Source organism: Leopardus geoffroyi, chromosome E1 (genome assembly GCF_018350155.1).
Source record: "Leopardus geoffroyi isolate Oge1 chromosome E1, O.geoffroyi_Oge1_pat1.0, whole genome shotgun sequence".
Classification (NCBI taxonomy): Eukaryota; Metazoa; Chordata; class Mammalia; order Carnivora; family Felidae; genus Leopardus; species Leopardus geoffroyi.
Window position 1 is genome coordinate 19268642 of NC_059330.1, and position 16232 is coordinate 19284873.

The 16232-nt window shown below is 39.4% G+C and overlaps 1 protein-coding gene and 1 long non-coding RNA gene across 16 annotated transcripts in view; one reads left to right on the forward strand and one right to left on the reverse strand.

The window, feature by feature from the left end:
- NF1 (neurofibromin 1) overlaps positions 1 to 16232 on the forward strand; it is a 249817-nt gene that overhangs the window by 156921 nt on the left and 76664 nt on the right. The gene's annotated exons all lie outside the window — the stretch shown is intronic.
- LOC123603297 lies at positions 343 to 7593 on the reverse strand. Its single transcript, XR_006714819.1, has 2 exons — positions 2269 to 7593; positions 343 to 1038 (listed from the first exon to the last, which is right to left on the reverse strand). It is a non-coding gene; the product is annotated as an uncharacterized LOC123603297 (long non-coding RNA).

A 16232-nucleotide genomic window follows, 5' to 3' on the forward strand; every position in this document is an offset into this window, starting at 1 on the left:
GGCTCAGTCGGAAGAGCATGCAACTCTTGATCCTCAGGGTCATGAGTTTGAGCCCTACCTCTGGGTGTAGAGATCCTTCAAATAAATTTAAAAAAAAGAACAAAACATTTTTTTTTTTTTCAAAAAACAGAATTGGCACATTTTTTACCATAACAACATATTACTGTTCCACATTCATGAAATAGGTGACACAGGTGTTTTGTGTAGTATCTTCTCGTAAGATTAGCACATGTCTATTTAATAAAAACTGATACAAAAATAGCACACACCACTCCTCATTCCCCATCCTCTGTCCCCTTCTCTCATACACAGAGGTGTACTTTGGTTAGACATCACCAACACAATTTCTTCTCTTACACTTTTAATGTAAAAATCTGAGTTTCAATTCAATTCTGCAGACATTTAAAAGGCAAACATGTGGCATTTTGCTTGTTTTAGCATTTTTAAGGAAGAAAACCATTATATTAAGGTAATAAACTTACACAATTAAAATCTACAACCTAATTAAGCCAGGATAATGATAACTTCCTAACAAGTAAGTTGAAATAAATTTGATTTTCCTAGTGTGCTTGTTGTAATTCGGCAGATAGTAATGAACTGAGATAGGAATGCAGAAGTTCAAGTCCACTTCAGCCTGAGTGCACACAAAACAGTGAGCATATTATATAGAAAAGAAAGTGAGTGCTGTCCATTGGATTCAGTTTCGTGCCACCACTTCCCATAGTCATCACGTTCATGGTTGTGGCTATCTTTGGGGTCACTGCTGTTTTCAGAGGTGTCTTGGCATTTGAAGTCATCTTTGTATTTGAGGTTCTTTGGAGATTTGAAGTTGTCTTGAGAGTCGAGATTGTGTTAGAATTCGAGGTTGTGTTGGAATTCGAGGTTGTCTTGGAATTTGGGATTGTCAGAGAATTCAGACTCACCGCGGGACTCGAGACTGTCATAGACCTTGAGGTCATTAATGTTGTAGTGCTCCCCAAAGTGTTAGCGACAAACAGGAGGAACAGGCTGATGAGTGACAGCTTGAACACCATTTTCCTGTGTCAAGATAATTATAGAAATTTACTGACACTCGAAACAGAAATCTAAGAATTAGCTTTTTTATTTATTTATTTTTTTAATTTAAAAAAAAAAATTTTTTTTTTCAACGTTTATTTATTTTTGGGACAGAGAGAGAGACAGAGCATGAACGGGGGAGGGTCAGAGAGAGGGAGACACAGAATCGGAAACAGGCTCCAGGCTCTGAGCCATCAGCCCAGAGCCCGACGCGGGGCTCGAACTCACGGACCGCGAGATCGTGACCTGGCTGAAGTCGGACGCTTAACCGACTGCGCCACCCAGGCGCCCCCAAGAATTAGCTTTTTTAAAGAGAAACACCTGGGGGCACCCCGGTGGCTCGGTCATTTGGGCATCCGACTTTGGCTCAGGTCACGATCTCACGATTCATGAGTCCGCATCCTGTGTCAGGCTCTGTGCTGACAGCCTGGAGCTCAGAGCCTGGAGCCTGCTTTGGATTCTGTGACTCCCTCTCTTTCTGCCCCTCCCCCACTTGCTCTGTGTCTCTGTAGCTCAAAAAATAAATGAATGTTAAAAAATTAAAAAAAAAAAAAAAAAAGGAAAACCTGAAGGAAATCTCACTCCAGCACTGGGGAAATGCTGATCTTGGGCTTCACAATTTCTTTTTTCTTTTTTTTTTTTTTTTGAAGTTTATTAATTTATTTTTGAGAGAGAGAGAGAGGGAAAGAGAGAGAATCTCAAGCAGGCAATACACTGTCAGTGCAGAGTCTAATGTGGGGCTCGTACCCACGAACTGTATCATGATCTGAGCTGAAGTCTGGCGCTTAACTGACCGGCACCCCAACAATTTCATAGTTTTTAAGATAGGGAAAAAGTCAGAGTGATCAATACCAACTCCTTACAAATGGACTTAAAAATGGACTCAGACAAAGGGCATAACTTGCCTGAGAATGCATATCTAAAAATGTGTAGAACTAGAACTTGAGTCTGACTGTTAGTCCAGTCTTCTACAGACATACACCAAAAGTTTAATAATAAACCATTTTTAAAGTAAGGCTTATTTACTTTTATCTTACATTCAAACCTAATGGCTTGCCACATATGAGATAATGCAACTACCCCATGTTGGTCATGGTTAAATACTCTTTTTAACTTGAAGTGCAGACTTTAATTTTAGGAATCTAAAAGTTACATCCTAAAAGTTACATTTGCCTCTAATATGTAATTCAGAAAATTTGAAGTTAATATTACCTTTTGATGTTTTTTTCTTTGAAGATTAAGAATTCAGGCTTTCTCCAGTGTCCCTTGGGGTATCTAACTTCTTACCGTATGCTGTTTAAATACAATCAGTGAGGAGGTCACATGTTCTGAACTTGACCTGGGATTTGCTCTTTGGAAATGTCCTATTGAGTATTTTCCAAACAGCTAGTATAAACAGCTGGACCTTGGCAGAGATCAAGGAATTCAAATAAAGTGTTTCTAAAATTCTACTTTATTTAAGGAAGGCGGTGAACATATCTTTGTTATTCCTCTTATCTATGTGTTCATTAGTTTCTTCACTAGACTAACTAGAGGACTCTATTATTTTGCCTGCTGTGATTATCATGACTTTAAATCAAGTAAGTATATTAAGAGACAGATGTCTTAATTTTTCTTAAAACATCTTGCTTATATGTTTATAGGTTGATTCTGACCATGTTATTTTGAAGTTTTAAAAATGACTCAGGAATATAGCATTTCAGGCATTTAATAATACATAATCTATTAGAAAAGAAGTTAAACCTTATTAATATAAAACAAGCTTAGTAAGAAAAGAAAAAAAAGGATTGCATATGGAAGTGATACTGTCATACCGTGTTAACAAAGTTTTTGTTTTTGTTTTTTTTAATTTTTCTTTTTAAGTGGGCTCCATATCCAGTGGGGGGGCTTCAGCTCATGACCCTGAGATCAAGAGTCACATGCTTTACTGATTGAGCCAGCTAGGCACCCCAACAAAGTTTTTTTTCTTTAATACATTAAACCACCCACATTGAAGTACATTAAGTATATTCTTTAAAGGAATTTTGTCTTTTGATTATTTCTTTTCCTTGATAATTAGCATACAGGGAAGTTCAGTTGTATCGTGCTAACGTTTTCGTCACATTGGCCGGCACTCTTTAAAATCGTGTTGACATACAAGGAAATTGCTACAAAAATGGCAGAAGTACAAGTCGGTACATGTTCCTCACATGTCTTACTTTGCTATAAAGATTTGTTTCTCCTGAATGAATAGAACCAGTGCTTGCTAAACCTTATTTATGTGGCACATGTAATAAAGAACCTCGCTAAACTGGAGATTAGCGTGATTAGACCTAAGAAGTCAACATAAAAAGCCTCTTAGCAACCAGAGTAAAAGTCCTCAGATAACACAGATAACTCCTTAGTGATGCTCCAAACACTTCATCTCAACTTATTTAAAATTTAAAATTCAAAATTTTCCCTTTCCTATGTTTGAACCCAGATAGGTTCTTCTCATAGTCTGATTCTCAGTAAGTTGCATCATCACCTAGCCAAATGGCTTTCCTACCGTGGACTTTTCATGGTCCTCTTTGACTTATTAATCTTAAACTGTCTAGGCATCTTGATGAAAATTAGGTAAAATTTAAAACTCCGAACTGTCCACTCAGGTGCTCTTAATAAGAAGCCATTTGCCATTCATTATTCAGGTCTTTAAATACCTCCTGCCTCTTTTCGTTTGTTCAGTCTCCCCCCATCTGCCCAACAGACTTCTTCTCGTTCACAGTTCTGTTCTTCCTTCCAGGTCTAACTCGGATGGCAGTGCCTTTTCTGTGAGCCTTCCCTAATTCTATACTTCAGAATCAGTCGTTTTAAGACTTCATACATTTAGAGCATGGATCAGAGTCTGCTTGTTACTATAGATGTATCCTAAATCTCTCTTCCACCATACCCTGGCGTTCTCTTGGTCAGGATTACCTCTTCTCTATATTCCCTCCGCCTGCTAGCCCAGTGAGTGCTGGGACAGAACAGGATACAATCAACACTGGAATTGATTGCAGTATCTCCTTTGTTTCTTTATGTCTGTGGGCTGATATCATTAATGATGTTTAGAATGATAGGAGCCATTTGGTCATTTGCAGTTTTCCTAAGTGTAATTTTGCCGGTCATGGGTCTGAGTTGAAGTCCCATCCCTATTTTCTTACTGCCGTTTGAGAGGTTTCTTCATTTGTATAATGATCACACTGCACGTTCATAATCCCTTAGCTGTAATTCTGAAATGCAAAATCCTCTGGAAACCTGAAGGATTTTGTCAAAAAAAATTTGGTACCAAAACTTATTTGGTGGAAACGCCTAATCTGCCTTGGCGTGAGGCTTTTCATCATTGTTATTAGTACTATCTGTATTTGTCCCACTTAGTGGGTGTTAATGTTTCACTGAAGAAATCTCAGGTTGACTTAGGGTATGGTCTCAAATTCTACTGAAGTGTTATATAATACACCATAAGGCTAGTGCTTTTCACTGTGTTTCTCCTGTTCCTTCCGGGCACATCACCACACTGCTCCATGAGTCTTTATAAAGGTGGTGCCACGTGTCTGTGTCTCAGTCAGGACAACGTAGGCTCCACTGATGTATGTCCCTTCCAGGCCTTCTCACCACTCGCCCATCTGGTGTCTTCTCTCAACACCTAGTAGCAACCAACGGTTCAGGAGGGGGTTCTACACGTGGTGAACTACGGGATGACCTGATACCAGTGAGAAGTAAACTTTTGTTGTCTTAGCCAGGGTTGGGTTGGCATTGTGGCAGAAGTTAGTTCTTGCTGACAAATACAGCTGGGTGCTGGGTAACTTGCCGTGGCCTCTCCAGATCCACTCCCTGTACGCCCCTGTCGTCCCCTGAGAGGCCGAGCTGTGTGTGGAGGATAGCATTGGGCGTCTTTGCTCACCTCCTTCTCTTTGACCTGTGGGGAAGAGTGTATTCTTTCAGCTCCCTTCCTGCAAGGCCACGGTGGGCTGACTGCCTCCCTCTGTGAAGATCATGGTTTTTGTCAGACGGCCCTCTCTGTGTCTGGTTTCTGGCAACTGCTCCCCGCCTGACTCCTTCAGGTCTACTGTCCGACTGTCTAACAGTTTCCCTTATCTCTCTCTTAGGAAACCCTTCCCTCTCCTCTGTACACGTTCTCTCATATCCCAGTTTGAGTGTGCCACCTGTTTCCTGCTGGAACCTAAACTACCACAGACAGTATATGCACTGTGTTGTCTTCCTCAAAATCTGAACAACTCTAAATTCTGAACTGTATCTTGTCCCCAGGGTTCAGATGAGGGATTGTGGATCTGTGCCACATTCATAAGTTTATTGTGAATATTGTGATAGTGTTTGCGTGGCATTCAGAACTGTGCCCAGCAAGTAGTAAGCATTGGGTAGATAGTAGCCAGAATTGATGTAAGAATAGCAACCGTGTTCTTAATTTTTATCTGGGAAATCCAGATTTCTCATATTTAGTGCTGGAGCTTTGGAACTAGCAAGGAATTATAAGAGCAATATCTTCCTTATTATACTTATATATTACCTTGAATTGACCTTTTTTTTTTTATGTTTCTGGAACTTTCTATCTTCACTTATTGATTCTTTCAAAACTCTTAAATGGAGAAAAGGGATCTTACTTATAAAACCATCTCAATGCTCATAAATTTTATGTAGCAACTTCTGGAGAATTTCAAGTTGCAATTTTAGTATGTTACTCTAGAAATAATTAGGTCCTGTTTTTTCTTTGTAACTTTTCTCTTCCGTCTTTGGTTTTTGTCTCATGAATAGGACACTTGAATGTTTTCTTGGGTGGCAGTTACACAAACACTCTGTTAGCAATGGAAGCACTCTTTACTGTTTAGAACACCCTCTCTAAGTACTCTGCCATTATGTTTATTACACCTGTACCTCATGTCCCTTCAACTTTTAAAGTTTGGAAAGTTGGTGCCTGGATGGCTCAGTCGGTTAAGCGTCCGACTTCGGCTCAGGTCATGATCTCACGGTTCATGGGTTCAAGCCCCGTGTTGAGCTCTGTGCTCTGTTACCTCCGAGCCTGGAGCCTGCTTCAAATTCTGCATCTCTGCCTCTCTGCCTCTCTCCCCCTCATGCTCTGTCTCTCTGTCTCAAAAATAATTAAAACATTAAAAATAATAATAATAAACTTTTGAAAGTAATATGTGTTTGCTTCTGAAAGCAATTAGGGTTTTCAGGATTAACATTTTTATCATGCTACTAGTGGGCTTTTACCTGTGTTTAAAAGTAGAACATCTAGGGGCGCCTGGGTGGCTCAGTTGGTTAAGCCTCTGACTTCGGCTCAGGTCATGATCTCGGGATCCGTGAGTTCGAGCCCCGCGTCGGGCTCTGTGCTGACCGCTCAGAGCCTGGAGCCTGTTTCGGATTCTGTGTCTCCCTCTCTCTGACCCTCCCCCGTTCATGCTCTGTCTCTCTCTGTCTCAAAAATAAATAAACATTAAAAAAAAATTTTTTTTTTTAGGTAGAACATCTAAAACATATCAGAAGTGTGTAGCATAGTGGCTTTCATTGTGGACAATTACTCGTGAAGACACTATTTGTAAGCTTCCTGAGAAAGTGGATATGCAAATATGCAGAAACAGACTATTGTTATGTTAGACTTAAATGTGATACATTTTAGAATTGTACTTCACTTTTCTACAGTAAAATACCAGCCGTTTCATTTTAGAAATCTAATATAGGAAAAGTAACACTTTTCCCCTTGTTGCAAAACACATGTTCCAAGAGCAAATGACTGTTTTGGAGCAAGTTTTTTTCCTACTTTTATAATACTGTAAGTCTGTTACCTCATTTTGGCTTGTTGTCATTTAATCTTATTTTTCGTTAATGGTGAAAACAAAGTGATTTAATTTCTGAGACAGACTATCCTCCTTTCTGTTTCCTTCTCTCGGGTAATAGTGTCTCCAACTGCCTTGAGCTTTAAATAGAAGCCTTAGCATCAGTCTTCACTTCTACCTGTTCTTAACCACAGGCATCTGATTAGTCAGTGAGTGTTTCTGATTCTGCTTCACAAAGTGTTTTATGCTTTATCGTCACACTCCATTTACAGTTCAATCGGTTGTCAAAGCTGGGGTTAGTGAACAAACATTTGTGGTAAAGGACCAAGTAGTAGGCTTTACAGGCCAAATAGTTTTTCACTTGCTTTCTTTCTTTTTCTTTCTTTCTTTCTTTCTTTCTTTCTTTCTTTCTTTCTTTCTTTCTTTCTTTCTTTCTTCTTTCCTTCTTCCTTCCTTCCTCCTTTCCTTTCCTTTACCTTCCCTCCCCCTTCCCCTCCCCTCCTCTCTCTCTCTCTTTCTCTTTCTTTCTTTCTTTCTTTCTTTCTTTCTTTCTTTCTTGTGGGGGGGGGGATTGTTTTGTTTTAAAATGCTCTTTAAAAATGTAAGGACCATTCTTAGCTTACAGGCCACAAGTGGCATGTGGGCAGTATACTGCCGGTGGACCATTGTTTGCTGTCTAGGCTATTACAACAACTTCCTAATTGGATTCTTTGTCAACCAGGATATTACCCCATCCCCTCCATTTTCCCCACTACTGCCAGAATGATGTCTCTAAAATACTACCATGTTACTTCCAGATCAAACCTTTTATGTGCTCCAGTTAGCCAAGTTTTCATATGTAAGACATTCATATACCACCTTTGGGATTTTTGCCATTTCTTCAAAACTTCTGTTATTTCCTCAGTATTTTTATTGGCTTTTATTGGACTTTTTTTTTCTTAAAGGAAAATTTATATTATGCTATAAGTAAAGTCAGTATTCATTGCTCTAACTAGAAAACCACTAAGCAAAAGATAATGGTAAAAAGAAATACAGAAGTATTAAATGCCTATTTCATATGGTACCCCATTATATAGGTACCACACTTCAACAAAACCACCGACTTATAAGGCAAAGCCTTTGTTCCTTAGCATCTCATACAAGTCTCTTCATGATCTTTTATGCTGCTCATATTAGTTGCAAGGTTACTGAACTAAGGCAGAAGGTTGAAAGTCATTTTGGTAAAAGGCTAGATGGTGGCCTTATTTTGGAAATCTGATGATACTGCCATCATCGATGTGGTTCCAAGTAAGCCTCTGGGATGTTCTCAGAAAAGGGTCTTCATGGTACATGGCTGAGGGTATCATCAGAGCAGTTGTCAAGAAGACTAGAGGACCCAGTAAAGACACAAAATCTGCCCAGAAAGCTCAGAATGCCAAGTGAGCATTCTATACGTTACCTTTACTATAGTGATCAAAAAAGTCTTCAAGCCATTTGTCTCAACTGGTCGTTTAAGTTTAATATTAGAGGACTAGCCATCACCATGTATGGTAACATTTGTAGAGGGTGCTCCAGACTTTATATTAGATGCCTAGCCTTGTGCTTCCGCAACACTAACCATCTTACCATTGGCCTTGGATGCCCTTCCTTTAATGTAGAGCAAACTCCTACTTTTGATTCAAGGCTCATCTTGGTAACCTAACTCTTATCCCTCTAGACATTTTTTTTTTTAATAATAACAGCTTTATTGAGATATAATTCATGTTGATCTTATGGTTAATTTCAATGTGTTTCAGTTTGAAGAAAACAGTGTCTCTAAGTTCATACTTAATGTCCTGCAGCTTTTATTGTTTTTAACTTCGAGTCAGGGCAGAGACGTACAGCATTTCACCAGGTATGTGCTTTGTTAAAGCAAGGAAGACTTCTTGTAATTGTTGTAGAAAAGCCGTGAGGAATGAGGAAATATCAGAACTTATCAATAGATGAAATGATTTTTAAACATTTCTTTGCTTTATTTGTCATCAGTATGAGGAAATACAGCTGAGTATCTGATGTCTAAGTAATAGAACTGGTAAATGGATTGGCTGTGTGCCAGTTACTCTTATATTACACAATGTCTTACATGCAGTAGTGGTTGCTGAGGCTTTGTTTGGCAAACGAGGGCCTTCCCAGTGGTTATTGTGGTGATGGCATCCTTGTTTTCCCTTACTGATGTTTTATTTATTTATTTATTTATTTTTTCTTTCTGGACGAAAAGCCATTAAATCTTAGTTTATTTTCTGTTGAGGCAAGGATTTGACAGGCATTTCAAGCCAGTCAGCCTTCCAGAAGCGTTTGGTTTATTTGTTTGGATGGTGACTATGGGCAACAAAATAGCAGAGTGAAAAACTGCATTTCCTGGTATGGAGTATTTCATCAGATTTATGTGATACTTGGCACCGAGATGCCTATATGAAATATCCAGATATCTGATTGTTTACTGCTAAATCTTATTCCCTATGGGATAAATAACCCTGTAAACTAGTTATTTGAAGTATAACTACATACATGGGGAATTATGTTTCATTATGGGTTCAGTCATTTCCATTTCTGATGTTAGTAATTACCCATGAATCTCTGAAACAAGGGATAGCAGTAATCTTTGAAATATTTATGTAGCACCTACAAAGTGCTTTAATACACATGATTTATTGTATTCCTTAAAATACATATCCCATATGGGATACATGTTCTTAACTAGATTTTTACCTGAAGGCACATTTAATCACTTGCCCAAGGTAACAACGCAGGCTGTGGGTAACAAAACCTTATCAACCTTATCTCATGCTCTGTTAAACCACAATGTGCTTTAAATACACTTAGAACTGTTTTGATCAGAAAACAACTATATAGTTTGCTGATTTTACTGTGTGTGTGTGTGTGTGTGTGTGTGTGTGTGTGTGTGTGTGTGTGTTTAGTTTTTGTGCTTTCATCTCATCAATAACTTCCAACAGATTCATAATATCAAGCCACGGTTTATAGAAAAGATAAATGGGTATGTTGAGCATATGGCTCAACTAGTTCCTAAACGTGTTTAATGGAGTTGGGGCTTTGAGCCAAAAATGGCATTTTTTTTTAAGTTAAGCTTCTTTAAAACCTCACTTTGCACAGCACTTTTTAAAGTGTGAAGCAAACTAATCTGCTTAATACAGTAACAATGGAAGTGGCATCTGTTTCTCTTTCTTGGACTGATTTCCCTTGAGCCATCCACTGGTACTAAGTTGTTCACAGGTCTCAGAATTAACCTTTTTTTTTTTGGAATTATTCCATAGGTAACTCACACTGCCTAGAGCTAATTCCTTAGAAGTAGCCACCTAACCAAATCTTCCTTCATTCTAAACTTTTCTTAGATCTCTCCTTTTTCTGGACGCTGAAGCTATTATTTTGACCTAGTGGAAGAAACGCAGACTGTAGAATAAGACTTGGAGGTTTAACTTGGTCTGTTCTAAGTAGGTCATTGTTAGCGCACCAGGTACATCTTTGATCTGTATTAATTCATTGTCTCATTTATAAATTCAGATCAAGATGGTCAAAAAACCCCCACAAACTCCTAGGTGGCAGTGATCTCTACACAGAAATCGAAAGGAAGAACCCGGGTTTACTAGGGGAGGAAGAGGGAAGGTAGTGTACCAAAGAGGACACGCAGTATCTCTGAGAGCTCACGAGAGAGCACGGTGAACCAGAGGGACAGAAAGACGCTTTGTTTGGACTATACAGCAACGGAGCTGGTAAATTTAAGGATGCCACTCTAAAGGCAAGGGCCTGACCATAAGTAAGCCATAGTAAGAGTTTAAATTTTATTCTGAGATACGGGAAATTTTTGAATGTTTTGGGGGTTTTGTTTGTTTAAGGAGAGAAAAGAGCCTGTCTGGTTACATTTGTTGGGGAACAATTCTGACAGCAGCTGACCATGTGGTGCTAAAGTAAGCTAATACAATGTGTAGGCATAGCTTGGAGATTCTGCGGGTTCCGTTCCAGACCATGGCAATAAAGCAAGTATCACAGTAAAGTGAATCAAATGAATTTTTTGGTTTCCCAGTGAATGTCGAAGTTATGTTTACCCTAGAATGTAGTCTGTTAAGTGTGCAATAGCATATTAGGCCTAAAATAACAATGTACATGCCTTAACTGAAGACACTTTATGCTAAAAATGCTAATTATCATTTGAGCTTTCAGTGAGTCATAATCTCTTCGTTGGTGGGTGGTCTTGCACAGTGTTGACGGCTGCTGACTGATCAGGGTGCCGGCTGCTGAAGCTGGGGTGGCCGTGGCAGTTTCTTAAAATAAGACAACAATGAAGTTTCACACGTCGATCGACTCTTCCTTTCATGAATGATTTCTCTATAGCACATGATGCTGTTCGATAGCATTTTATGCACGGTAGACCTTCTTTCAGAATTGGAGTCAGTCCTCTGAAACCCTGCTGCTGCTTTATCAACAAAGTGTATGTCGTATTCTAGATCCTTTGTTGTCATTTCAGCAGTCTTCACAGCATCTTCGCCAGGAGCAGATTCCAACTGAAGAAACTGCTCTCTTTGTTCCACCGTAAGCAGCATCTCCATCCATTCAGCTTTTATCAGGAGATGGCAGCCGCTCAGTCCCATCTTCAGGCTCTGCTTCTAATCCTAATTTTCTTGCTGTTTCCACCACATCTGCCATTAATTCTTCCACTGAAGAATCTGTTTCGGTGGAATTCTTCCACTTGAAATCCCTGAAGCCATCCATGAGGGTTGGAATCAACTTCTTCCAAACTCCTGTTTGTCTTGATATTTTGACCTCTTTCCAACGCAGGGCCTGAGCTCCAGAGCCTGAGATCAAAACCTGAGCTGAGATCAAGACTTAGACCCTTAACTGACTCGGTCAGGTGCCCCGAACCACAAATGTTTTTAATGGCTTCTAGAATGGTATCTCCTTTCCAGAAGGTTTTTGATGGACTTTGTCTAGATCCATCACAGGATCACTGTCTGGGGCAGCTATAGCCTTATGAAATGTATTTGTTAAATAAGACTTGAAGGTCACAATTATTGCTTGATCCATTGGGCTTCAGAATGGATGTTGTGTTAGCAGACATGAAAACAACATTAATCTCATTGTCTGTCTCCACCACAGCTCTTGTGTGACCAGGTGCATTGCCAGCAAACAGTAATATCTTGAATCTTTTTTTTCTGAGTAGCAGGTCTCAACAGTGGGCTTAAAATATTCGGTAAAACCATGTTGTAAACAGATGTGCTGTTATTCAGGCTTCGTTTTTGCATTTGTAGAGCACAGGCAGAGTAGATTTAGCATCATTCTTAAGTGCCCTAGGATATTCAGAATTATAAATAAGCATTGGCTTCAACTTAGTCTCTTGCTGTGTTAGCCCCTAACAAGAGGGTCAGCCTGTCTCTTGACTGACTTCTCTCTACCTACAAAAGTCCCAGATGGCATCTCCTTCCAAGAGAAGGCTGTTGCACTTACACTGAAAATCTGCTGTTTACTACAGCCGCCTTTCAGAATGATCTTAGCTGGACCTTCTGGAGAACTTGCTGTAGCTTCTCCATCAGCACCTGCTTCACCTTGCATTTGTGTGTTACAGACATGGCTTCTTTCCTAAACCTCATGAAGTAACTTCTCTGCCAGCTTCAAAGGGAGCTCTGCAGCGTCTTTACCTCTCTCAACTGTCGTAGAACTGAAGAGGGGTTGCGTCTTGCTCTAGATTAGGCTTTAGCTTAAGGGAATGTTGTGGCTGGTTTGATCATCTCTCCAGACCACTAAAACTTTCTCCATATCAGTGACAAGGCCGTTTCACTTTCCTATCATTTGTGTGTTCGCTACAGTAGCTTCAAGAACTTTTCCCTTGCATTCACAAAGGCCTGGCTTTCAGCCTGTCCTGGCTTTCGACATGCCTTCCTCACTAGCCTTGATCACCTCTAGCTTTTGTCTTACAGTGAATGACATGTGACGCTTCCTTTCACTTGAATGCTTAGAGGCCACTGCAGGGTCGTTAATTGCCCTAATACCAATATTGTTGTGTCTCTAGGAATTGGGAGGCTGAAGGAAAGGAAGTGGTCGTAGGGACACAATGCACACATTTACTTATTAATTCACGATCTTATGTGGATGCTGTTCTGGGCACCCCATAACAAATATAGTAGTAACATCAAAGATCACTGATCACAGGTCACCATAATAAACATAATTACGATGAAAAAGTTTGAAATATTGGGAGGAATTACCAAAATGTGAGAGACACGAAGTGGGCAAGTGCTGTAGGACAAATGGCGCCAATAGGCTTGCTCAGTACAGGGTGGTCACAAACCTCCAATATGAGAAAACGCACTGCGTATGAAGGTGCAGTAAAATGAAGCCCACTAAAATGAGGTGTGCCTGTGAATGTGCTTCCAAGAATGCTGATTATGTTTCTCTGTCTCTGGTCTTCATTTCATGATGCCCTCTAGTGTCTTGACCACCCCTTCCCATTCACAGTTCATTTTTCGTCTTCCCATTTTCTTGTTTTCCTCCTTGACCTAGATCTCTTGGACAGCTGTCTCAATAGTTCTTTTTTTAGATCTCTTGCATTTTTCAAGGACAAAGCAGTTAATAAAATGTACTTGGTTTACAGTATTAGCATTTTGGTATAGATCTCTTTTTTGTTGTGTTTAATATATAGTTCTATATGTTTATATCCTATAATTTTTGCTTTCTAGTTTTTGCATTCTCCACATTTCAAACTTCAAAAACTCTTCATAAATATTCTTATTGGACACATAATATTCTGGTTAGTGGGATCATGATCTACTTACCTAATGTCCTAATGGTATTTAGCATTGTTTCCATTTTTCCTGCTGTTAGAAAGAATTGACCCAGAATTTACTAGGTTAAAGGTTAAAATATTTTAGTTTTTTGAACATTGTTGTGTTGGAAGGCCTGTAGCTGGTGTATTACATTAAGAATATGCAGGTTATACCATAATGGGTATTTACCCAAAGAAAATGAAAACACTGATTTGAAAAGATAGATGCACCCTTATGTTTTTCGCAGCGTTATTTACCAAGCCAGTATGGAAGCATCCCAAGTGCCCATTGATAGATGAGTGGATAAAGAAGATGTGGTATATAAATACACATACACACACACAGACACACACACACACACACACACACACACACCTACATACATTCATACACACAATGGAATATTAGCCATAAAAAAGAATGACATCTTTGTGACAACATGGATGGACCTAGAACGTATTAGGCTAAGTGAAATAAGCCAGACAGAAAAAGATAAATACCATATGATCTCACTATGTGGAATCAAAAACAAAACAAAACAAAACAAACAAACAGACTTTTAAATACGGAAAACAAACTGGTGGTTGCCAAAGGGGAGGTGCATTAGGAGATGAGCAAAATAGATGAAGGAGAATAAGAGGTATAAACTTCCCATTATGAAAATAAATGAGTCATGGAGATGAAAAGGAAATAGGAAATACAGTTAATAATATTGTAGTAACACTGTATGGTGACTGCACTTATTATGGGGAGCATTGAGTAATGTATAGAATTGTTGAATCACTGTGTTGTATACTTCAAACTAACATAACATTGTGTTGTAAAAAGAGGAGGGATTTAAGGGAAAAAAAAGGACTCTGTGGATTATGACCTGCACAAACCACACACATGGTGCTGGCAGGTAGCTCCCTAAGCACCTGAGCTTCCACTTTGGGGAAGTGAGAACCCTGGGGTGGTTTTGATTTGATTTGTTTTGGCACACTCACACAAAGGAAGTAAGGTCAAAAGATGTATTACTTAGGGATCCCAGAAGTGTTCAGGGGGCTGGGCGCAATGAGCTAGAGGAAGGCATGCTTCCGTCCCGGCTTACCGGCAAGCAGGAAACAGCACAGGGTAACAAGCACCTGTTACTTAGAAGGTGGTTAGGACGACAGTCACTAACTTTTCACGGGCCCAACTCTGAGTAGTTATTTAACAATGTGCACCAGGAAAAGCAAAGCAGGAACTGGTGGTGGAAATCCTAAGCTCGGGTCCTTATCCGGAGGGCCAGACTCTGCGTGTGTGCAGGGTTGTCCTACTGCCAGACGCCTAGGCAGCAGCTCAGGGTAGCTGTTTCCTCCTCACGGCTGCCAGTTGCCGTTCAAAGAAGTGGTGCCAACATGTGAATGTGGTTATTTCGTGATGGCTTCCCCGGCCTTCATTTCTGTTTCTTAAAGATTGCTTGCTGAATTAATGATGAAAATGGTGTCCCGTTTTGTTTTCATTTTCAGTCGTTATGTGGTAGTCCCCAGGTCCATATACTTTTCAGTCAGGATACTTCCTGTCTTTTAAGTGTTCTGCTTATGTCCTTTGCCCATTCACCCATTGGGAATCTAAATATTTTTCTTATCAATTTTGTAAGCTTTTTATGAACAATCTCCTTTATGGTATTCTCTTTGAATGTTTTTATTCAGCTCATTACTTCCACATAAAGAAACTTGGGAGTTTTATATAGACAAATCCGTTGATAATTTCTTTGTGATTTTTTCCCCCTTTCCTAATTAAAAAAAAGGTCTTCCAGAGATTTATAAATACGTTTAAATTCTTCTGCTGGTTTTAAGACTTCCTTTTTTTTTTTTTTTTTTTTTTAAATGTTCTCATTTTTAGTTTGCTGTGTAGGTGTATCACGTGAAGTAAGTGTTGAAGTAGGCTGTTTTCCAGTTTCCCCAGTATTCTTAATACTGAGTCTTACCCTTGCCCTTTGATTTGTGATTTTTTTTTTTCCCTTCTAAAGTGAACAATGTTTGGGAATTTCCTATGCGGTAGGCACTGTTCTAAGCATGTTACATGAATTATCTCATTTTGCCTTCACTCCTCTCAACAACCCTGTGAGGAAATGGAAGTCCTTAGAATTCTCTCTTCTGTGTACAGTACTCTGTCTGTGCTTGCATATCTATGCTGTGGCTGTCTGCCTTTCTATTTTTATGTCCCTACTATTTTGTCTTAGAAGGGTTCTCCTCCAGAGAATGTTTAAGATACCTCTGCTGTGTCTTCCTTTTTTCTGTTCTTGCCTATTTATTTTTCCAGGTGACTTGAAGTGTTTTATGTCATGTCTCAAAAAGCATCTCATTGGAATATATCTGTCAGAGTTGGTTTAATCCACGAATTATACCGGAAATAATCTCATTTTTGCGATACCACTCAAGGTGTGTCTCGTGTACTTAGCCTTGATTCCAGGTGCTGAATAAATGTCTGTTGAGTGAAAGAATAAATGAATGGAGAGATCTTTGTGTATCGTCTTCATCAAGTTTCAGCTAATACCTCGCATTAATGCTTTTTTTAGCTTTTCCCCCATTCGGTCCTGCACATTTCATGTGAATGTTATTTCAGGCAT